Below are 10168 nucleotides of genomic sequence, written 5' to 3' on the forward strand. Positions count from 1 at the left end.
AATGGTGGAGAAATACCATGTAGTAGGTAGGTATGGTGGACACAAATGGCATAGTGGTTGGCTCAAGGATTTTGGATGCATGAGAAGTATTCCCTCTCGATACAAGGCTTAGGCTAGCAAGGTTATTTGAAACAAACACAAGGATGAAACGGTGCAGTAAAACTCACATAAAAGACATATTGTAAACATTATAAGACTCTACACCGTCTTCCTTGTTGTTCAAAACTCAATACTAGAAATTATCTAGACTTTAGAGAGACCAAATATGCAAACCAAATTTTAGCAAGCTCTATGTATTTCTTCATTAATGGGTGCAAAGTATATGATGCAAGAGCTTAAATATGAGCACAACAATTGCCAAGTATCAAATTATTCAAGACATTTTAGAATTACTACATGTAGCATTTCCCGATTCCAACCATATAACAATTTAACGAAGAAGATTCAACCTTCGCCATGAATACTATGAGTAAAGCCTAAGGACATATTTGTCCATATGCAACAGCGGAGCGTGTCTCTCTCCCACACAATGAATGCTAGGATCCATTTTATTCAAACAAAAACAAAAACAAAAACAAACCGACGCTCCAAGCAAAGCACATAAGATGTGATGGAATAAAAATATAGTTTCAGGGGAGGAACCTGATAATGTTGTCGATGAAGAAGGGGATGCCTTGGGCATCCCCAAGCTTAGACGCTTGAGTCTTCTTAAAATATGCAGGGGTGAACCACCGGGGCATCCCCAAGCTTAGAGCTTTCACTCTCCTTGATCATATTGCATCATTTCCCTCTCTTGATCCTTGAAAACTTCCTCCACACCAAACTCAAAACAACTCATTAGAGGGTTAGTGCATGATGCTGTCCAGGACCGGCGCGTGGTTGACGAGGGAGGAAATCCCTGTATTGTAGCTTTCTGGTCCCCGGCAACGGCGCCAGAAAATAACTTGATGTCTACGCCCCCCTCCTTTTCCTGTAGACAGTGTTGGGCCTCCAAGAGCAGAGGTTTGTAGAACAGCAGCAAGTTTTCCCTTAAGTGGATCACCCAAGGTTTATCGAACTCAGGGAGGAAGAGGTCAAAGATATCCCTCTCATGCAACCCTGCAACCACAAAGCAAGAAGTCTCTTGTGTCCCCAACACACCTAATAGGTGTACTAGTTCGGCGAAGAGATAGTGAAATACAGGTGGTATGAATATATATGAGCAAGAGCAACGGTGCGTAAAATAGCTTCTTTGGCGTGTAGTTGATGGTGGTAGTATTGCAGCAAAGTAGTAACGCAAAGAAACAAGAAACAAGCAGCGATAGCAGTATTTAGGAACAAGGCCTAGGGATTACACTTTCACTAGTGGACACTCTCAACATTGATCACATAACAGAATAGATAAATGCATACTCTACACTCTTGTTGGATGATGAACACATTGCGTAGGATTACACGAACCCTCAATGCCGGAGTTAACAAGCTCCACAATTCAATGTTCATATTTAAATAACCTTAGAGTGCATGAAAGATCAATTCGACTAAACCAAGTACTAACATAGCATGCACACTGTCACCTTCATGCTATGTAGGAGGAATAATACACATCAATACTATCATAGCAATAGTTAACTTCATAATCTACAAGAGATCATAATCATAGCATAAACCAAGTACTAACACGGATGCACACACTGTCACCATTACACCGTGCAGGAGGAATAAAACTACTTTAATAACATCACTAGAGTAGCACATAGATAAATTGTGATACAAAATACATTGCAATCATAAAGAGATATAAATAAGCACTTCACTATGCCATTCATAACAGTGAATAAGTATTCTGTGAAATATAGCCTAAGAGACCCACACGGTGCACACACTGTCACCTTTACACACGTGGGACAAGGAGTCTCCGGAGATCACATGAGTAAAATTCACTTGACTAGCATATCGACATCTAGATTACAAGCATCATCATATGAATCTCAATCATGTAAGGCAGCTCATGAGATTATTGTATTGAAGTACATAGGAGAGAGATGAACCACATAGCTACCGGTACAGCCCCGAGCCTCGATGGAGAACTACTCCCTCCTCATGGGAGACAGCAGCGTTGATGAAGATGGCGGTGGTGTCGATGGAGAAGCCTTCCGGGGGCACTTCCCCGTTCCGGTGGCGTGCCGGAACAGAGACTCCTGTCCCCAGATCTTGGCTTCGCGATGGCGGCGGCTCTGGAAGGTTTCTGTGGGTTTCGTCGAACGTGATAGGGTTTTCGCGACGGAGGCTTTAAATAGGCGGAAGGGCAACCTCGGAGGGGGCCTGGGGCCACCACACCATAGGGCGGCGCGGCCCCCCCTCTGGCCGCGCCAGGGTGTGGTGTGGGGCCCCTGTGGCTTCCTCTGGCGGCTCTCGGGTGTTCCGGATGCTTCCGGCAAAATAGGAACCCGAGCGTTGATTTCGTCCAATTCCGAGAATATTTCTTTACTAGGATTTCTCGAAACCAAAAACAGCAGAAACAGAACCGGCACTTCGGCATCTTGTTAATAGGTTAGTTCCAGAAAATGCACGAATATGACATAAAGTGTGCATAAAACATGTAGATAACATCAATAATGTGGCATGGAACATAAGAAATTATCGATACGTCGGAGACGTATCAGCATCCCCAAGCTTAGTTCTGCTCGTCCCGAGCAGGTAAAACGATAACAAAGATAATTTCTGAAGTGACATGCCATCATAACCTTGATCATACTATTTGTAATATGTAGTGAATGCAGCGATCAAAACAATGTATATGACACGAGTAAACAAGTGAATCATATAGCAAAGACTTTTCATGAATAGCACTTCAAGACAAGCATCAATAAGTCTTGCATAAGAGTTAACTCATAAAGCAATAATTCAAAGTAAAGGTGTTGAAGCAACACAAAGGAAGATTAAGTTTCAGCGGTTGCTTTCAACTTGTAACATGTATATCTCATGGATATTGTCAACATAGAGTAATATAACTAGTGCAATATGCAAATATGTAGGAATCAATGCACAGTTCACACAAGTGTTTGCTTCTTGAGGTGGAGAGAAATGGGTGAACTGACTCAACAATGAAAGTAAAAGAATGGTCCTCCATAGAGGAAAAGCATCGATTGCTATATTTGTGCTAGAGCTTTGATTTTGAAAACATGAAACAATTTTGTCAACGGTAGTAATAAAGCATATGTATCATGTAAATTATATCTTACAAGTTGCAAGCCTCATGCATAGTATACTAATAGTGCCCGCACCTTGTCCTAATTAGCTTGGACTACCGGATCATCGCTATGCACATGTTTTAACCAAGTGTCACAAAGGGGTACCTCTATGCCGCCTGTACAAAGGTCTAAGGAGAAAGCTCGCATTGGATTTCTCGCTATTAATTATTCTCAACTTAGACATCCATACCGGGACAACATAGACAACAAATAATGGACTCCTCTTTTATGCATAAGCATGTGGCAACAATTATTATTCTCATATGAGATTGAGGATATATGTCCAAAACTGAAACTTCCACCATGGATCATGGCTTTAGTTAGCGGCCCAATGTTCTTCTCTAACAATATGCATGCTTAACCATAAGGTGGTAGATCGCTCTTACTTCAAACAAGACGGACATGCATAGCAACTCACATGATATTCAACAAAGAATAGTTGATGGCGTCCCCAGAAACATGGTTATCGCACAACAAGCAACTTAATAAGAGATAAAAATGCATAAGTACATATTCAATACCACAATAGTTTTTAAGGCTATTTTGTCCCATGAGCTATATATTGCAAAGGCGAATGATGGAAATTTAAAGGTAGCACTCAAGCATTTTACTTTGGAATGGTGGAGAAATACCATGTAGTAGGTAGGTATGGTGGACACAAATGGCATAGTGATTGGCTCAAGTATTTGGATGCATGAGAAGTATTCCCTCTCGATACAAGGTTTAGGCTAGCAAGGTTATTTGAAACAAACACAAGGATGAACCGGTGCAGCAAAACTCACATAAAAGACATATTATAAACATTATAAGACTCTACACCGTCTTCCTTGTTGTTCAAACTCAATACTAGAAATTATCTAGACCTTAGAGAGACCAAATATGCAAACCAAATTTTAGCATGCTCTATGTATTTCTTCATTAATGGGTGCAAAGTATATGATGCAAGAGCTTAAACATGAGCACAACAATTGCCAAGTATCACATTATCCAAGACATTTTAGCAATTTACTACATGTATCATTTTCCAATTCCAACCATATAACAATTTAACGAAGAAGAAACTTCGCCATGAATACTATGAGTAGAAACTAAGGACATACTTGTCCATATGCTACAGCGGAGCGTGTCTCTCTCCCATAAAGTGAATGCTAGGATCCATTTTATTCAAACAAAACAAAAAACAAAAACAAACCGACGCTCCAAGCAAAGCACATAAGATGTGATGGAATAAAAATATAGTTTCAGGGGAGGAACCTGATAATGTTGTCGATGAAGAAGGGGATGCCTTGGGCATCCCCAAGCTTAGACGCTTGAGTCTTCTTGATATATGCAGGGGTGAACCACCGGGGCATCCCCAAGCTTAGAGCTTTCACTCTCCTTGATCATAATATATCATCCTCCTCTCTTGACCCTTGAAAACTTCCTCCACACCAAACTCGAAACAAACTCATTAGAGGGTTAGTGCATAATCAAAAACTCACATGTTCAGAGGTGACACAATCATTCTTAACACTTCTGGACATTGCCCAAAGCTACTGGAAGTCAATGGAACAAAGAAATCCATCCCACATAGCAAAAGAAGCAATGCGAAATAAAAGGCAGAATCTGTCAAAACAGAACAGTCTGTAAAGACGAATTTTAAAAGGGCACCAGACTTGCTCAAATGAAAATGCTAAAATTGAATGAAAGTTGCGTACATATCTGAGGATCACTCACGTAAATTGGCATAATTTTCTGAGTTACCTACAGAGAATTTTGCCCAGATTCGTGACAGCAAAGAAATCTGTTTCTGCGCAGTAATCCAAATCTAGTATGAACTTTTCTATCAAAGACTTTACTTGGCACAACAAAACACAAAACTAAGATAAGGAGAGGTTGCTACAGTAGTAAACAACTTCCAAGACACAAATATAAAACAAAGTACTGTAGCAAAATAACACATGGGTTATCTCCCAAGAAGTTCTTTTCTTTATAGCCATTAAGATGGGCTCAGTAGTTTTAATGATGCACTCATAAGAAATAGTAGTTGAAGCGAAAGAGAGCATCCAGAGGCAAATTCAAAACACATTTAAGTCTAACATGCTTCCTATGCATAGGAATCTTGTAAATAAACAAGTTCATGAAAAGCAAAGTAACAAGCATAGGAAGATAAAACTATAGCTTCAAAAATTTCAGCACATAGAGAGGTGTTTTAGTAACATGAAAATTTCTACAACCATATTTTCCTCTATCATAATAACTTTCAGTAGTGTCATGAGAAAACTCAACAATATAACTATCACATAAAGCATTCTTATCATGAGTCTCATGCATAAAATTATTACTACTCCCAACATAAGCATAGTTATTCTTATTAATTGTAGTAGGAGCAAATTCAACAAAGTAGCTATCATTATTATTCTCATCAAGTGTAGGAGGCATAGCATTATCATCATAAAAATTACTCTCCATAGTAGGCGGCACTAAAAGACCAATATCATTATAATCATCATAAATAGGAGGCAAAGTATCATCAAAGAAAATTTTCTCCTCAATGCTTGGGGGACTAAAAAGATCATGAAAACCAGCTTCTCCAAGCTTAGAACTTTCTATATCATTATCAACAATGGTGTTCAAAGCGTTCATACTAATATTACTACCAGCATGCAAATAAGATTCCATAGGTTTTTTAATTTTCGCATCAAACAATCCATGTTTTAAATTAAGAAATAGAATAAGAAGCTCATTCTTGTCCATTATGCCAAACTAGTGTAAACAAGAAACAAAAAGATGCAATTGCAGGATCTAAAGGAAATAGCTTCGAGTACTTACAACGGCGTAAATAGCTTAGTAGCCGAGATCCGGAGTGTGAGTACCTTTTACCTTTCCTCCCCGGCAACGGCGCCAGAAAATACTTGATGCTGTCCAGGACTGGCGCGTGGTTGACGAGGGAGGAAATCCCTGTATTGTAGCTTTCTGGTCCCCGGCAACGGCGCCAGAAAATAATTTGATGTCTACGCCCCCCTCCTTTTCCTGTAGACAGTGTTGGGCCTCCAAGAGCAGAGGTTTGTAGAACAGCAGCAAGTTTTCCCTTAAGTGGATCACCCAAGGTTTATCGAACTCAGGGAGGAAGAGGTCAAAGATATCCCTCTCATGCAACCCTGCAACCACAAAGCAAGAAGTCTCTTGTGTCCCCAACACACCTAATAGGTGTACTAGTTCGGCGAAGAGATAGTGAAATACAGGTGGTATGAATATATATGAGCAGTAGCAACGGTGCCGTAAAAATAGCTTGTCTGGCGTGTAGTTGATGGTGGTAGTATTGCAATAGTAGTAACGCAAAGAAACAAGAAACAAGCAGCGATAGCAGTATTTAGGAACAAGGCCTATGGATTACACTTTCACTAGTGGACACTCTCAACATTGATCACATAACAGAATAGATAAATGCATACTCTACACTCTTGTTGGATGATGAACACATTGCGTAGGATTACACGAACCCTCAATGCCGGAGTTAACAAGCTCCACAATTCAATGTTCATATTTAAATAACCTTAGAGTGCATGAAAGATCAATTCGACTAAACCAAGTACTAACATAGCATGCACACTGTCACCTTCATGCTATGTAGGAGGAATAATACACATCAATACTATCATAGCAATAGTTAACTTCATAATCTACAAGAGATCATAATCATAGCATAAACCAAGTACTAACACGGATGCACACACTGTCACCATTATACCGTGCAGGAGGAATAAAACTACTTTAATAACATCACTAGAGTAGCACATAGATAAATTGTGATACAAAATACATTGCAATCATAAAGAGATATAAATAAGCACTTCACTATGCCATTCATAACAGTGAATAAGTATTCTGTGAAATATAGCCTAAGAGACCCACACGGTGCACACACTGTCACCTTTACACACGTGGGACAAGGAGTCTCCGGAGATCACATGAGTAAAATTCACTTGACTAGCATATCGACATCTAGATTACAAGCATCATCATATGAATCTCAATCATGTAAGGCAGCTCATGAGATTATTGTATTGAAGTACATAGGAGAGAGATGAACCACATAGCTACCGGTACAGCCCCGAGCCTCGATGGAGAACTACTCCATCCTCATGGGAGACAGCAGCGTTGATGAAGATGGCGGTGGTGTCGATGGAGAAGCCTTCCGGGGGCACTTCCCCGTTCCGGCGGCGTGCCGGAACAGAGAGTCCTGTCCCCCAGATCTTGGCTTCGCGATGGCGGCGGCTCTGGAAGGTTTCTGTGGGTTTTGTCGAACGTGATAGGGTTTTCGCGATGGAGGCTTTAAATAGGCGGAAGGGTAGCCTCGGAGGGGGCCTGGGGCCACCACACCATAGGGCGGCGCGGCCCCCCCTCTGGCCGCGCCAGGGTGTGGTGTGGGGCCCCCGGTGGCTTCCTCGGCGGCTCTCGGGTGTTCTGGATGCTTCCGGGCAAAATAGGAACCTGAGCGTTGATTTCGTCCAATTCCGAGAATATTTCTTTACTAGGATTTCTGAAACCAAAAACAGCAGAAAACAGGAACTGGCACTTCAGCATCTTGTTAATAGGTTAGTTCCAGAAAATGCACGAATATGACATAAAGTGTGCATAAAAACATGTAGATAACATCAATAATGTGGCATGGAACATAAGAAATTATCGATACGTCGGAGACGTATCAGTGCACAATAAAAATTTTCATGTTCAGAGGTGAGATAATCATTCTTAACACTTCTGGACATTGCACAAAGCTACTGGATGTTAATGGATCAAAGAAATTCATCCAACATAGCAAAAGAGGTAATGCGAAATAAAAGGCAGAATCTGTCAAAACAGAACAGTTCGTAAAGACGAATTTTAAAGTGGCACCAGACTTGCTCAGATTAAAATGCTCAAATTGAATGAAAGTTGCGTACATATCTGAGGATCACTCACGTAAATTGGCATAATTTTCTGAGTTACCTACAGAAAATTAGGCCCAGATTCGTGACAGCAAAGAAATCTGTTTGTGCGCAGTAATCCAAATCTAGTATGAACCTTACTATCAACGACTTTACTTGGCACAACAATGCACAAAACTAAGATAAGGAGAGGTTGCTACAGTAGTAAACAACTTCCAAGACTCAAATATAAAATAAAAGTACTGTAGTAAAAACATGGGTTGTCTCCCATAAGCGCTTTTCTTTAACGCCTTTCAGCTAGGCGCAGAAAGTGTGAATGAAGTGTTATCAAGAGATGAAGCATCGACATCATAATTTGTTCTAATAATAGAATCAAAAGGTAACTTCATTCTTTTTCTAGGGAAATTGATATTTAATATTGCCTTCCTTCATATCAATGATAGCTCCAACAGTTCGAAGAAAAGGTCTTCCCAATATAATGGGACAAGATGCATTGCATTCAATATCCAAGACAACAAAATCAACGGGGACAAGGTTATTGTTAACGGTAATGCGAACATTATCAACTCTCCCCAAAGGTTTCTTTGTAGCATTATCAACAAGATTAACATCCAAATAACAGTTTTTCAATAGTGGCAAGTCAAGCATATCATAAATTTTCTTAGGCATAACAGAAATACTTGCACCAAGATCACATAAAGCGTTACAATCAAAGTCATTGACCTTCATCTTAATGATGGGCTCCCAACCATCTTCTAACTTTCTAGGAATAGAGGTTTCAAGTTTTAGTTTCTCCTCTCTAGCTTTGATGAGAGCATTTGTAATATGTTTTGTAAAGGCCAAATTTATAGCACTAGCGTTGGGACTCTTAGCAAGTTTTTGTAAGAACTTTATAACTTCAGAGATGTGGCAATCATCAAAGTCTAAACCATTATGATCTACAGCAATGGGATCATCATCCCCAATGTTGGAAAAAATTTCAGCAGTTTTATCACGAGCAGTTTCAGCAGTTTTAGCAATTTCAGGTAATTTTGCACGCTTTGCACTAGGAGTAGAAACATTGCCAACACCAATTATTTCACCATTGATGGTAGGAGGTGTAGCAACATGTGAATCATTATCATTACTAGTGGTGGTAATAGTCCAAACTTTAGCTACATTATTCTCTTTAGCTAGTTTTTCATTTTCTTCTCTATCCCACCTAGCTCGCAATTCAGCCATCAATCTTATATTCTCATTAATTCTAACTTGGATGGCATTTGCTGTAGTAACAATCTTATTATCAATATCCTTATTAGGCATAACTTTCAATTTTAAAAGATCAACATCAGAGGCAAGTCTATCAACCTTAGAAGCAAGAATATCAATTTTATCAAGCTTTTCCTCAACAGATTTGTTAAAAGCAGTTTGTGTACTAATAAATTCTTTAAGCATGGTTTCAAGACCAGGGGGTACACTCCTATTATTGTTGTAAGAATTACCATAAGAATTACCATAACCATTACCATTAGCAGAAGGATATGGCCTATAGTTGTTACCAGAATTATTCCTATAAGCATTGTCATTGAAATTATTATTTTTAATGAAATTCACATCAACTTGTTCTTCTTGGGCAACCAATGAAGCTAAAGGAACATTATTTGGATCAACATTAGATCTACCATTCACAAGCATAGACATAATCACATCAATCTTGTCACTCAAGGAGGAGGTTTCTTCAAAATAATTTACCTTCTTACCTTGTGGAGCTCTTTCCGTGTGCCATTCAGAGTAATTTATCATCATATTATCAAGAAGCTTTGTTGCTTCACCAAGAGTGATGGACATAAAGGTACCTCCAGCAGCTGAATCCAATAGGTTCCGTGAAGAAAAGTTCAGTCCTGCATAAAAGGTTTGGATGATCATCCAACTAGTCAGTCCATGGGTTGGGCAATTCTTTACCAAAGATTTCATTCTCTCCCATGCTTGAGCAACATGTTCATTATCTAATTGTTTAAAATTCATTATGCTACTCCTCAAAGATAT

Source organism: Lolium perenne, chromosome 7 (assembly GCF_019359855.2).
Source record: "Lolium perenne isolate Kyuss_39 chromosome 7, Kyuss_2.0, whole genome shotgun sequence".
Lineage (NCBI taxonomy): Eukaryota > Viridiplantae > Streptophyta > Magnoliopsida > Poales > Poaceae > Lolium > Lolium perenne.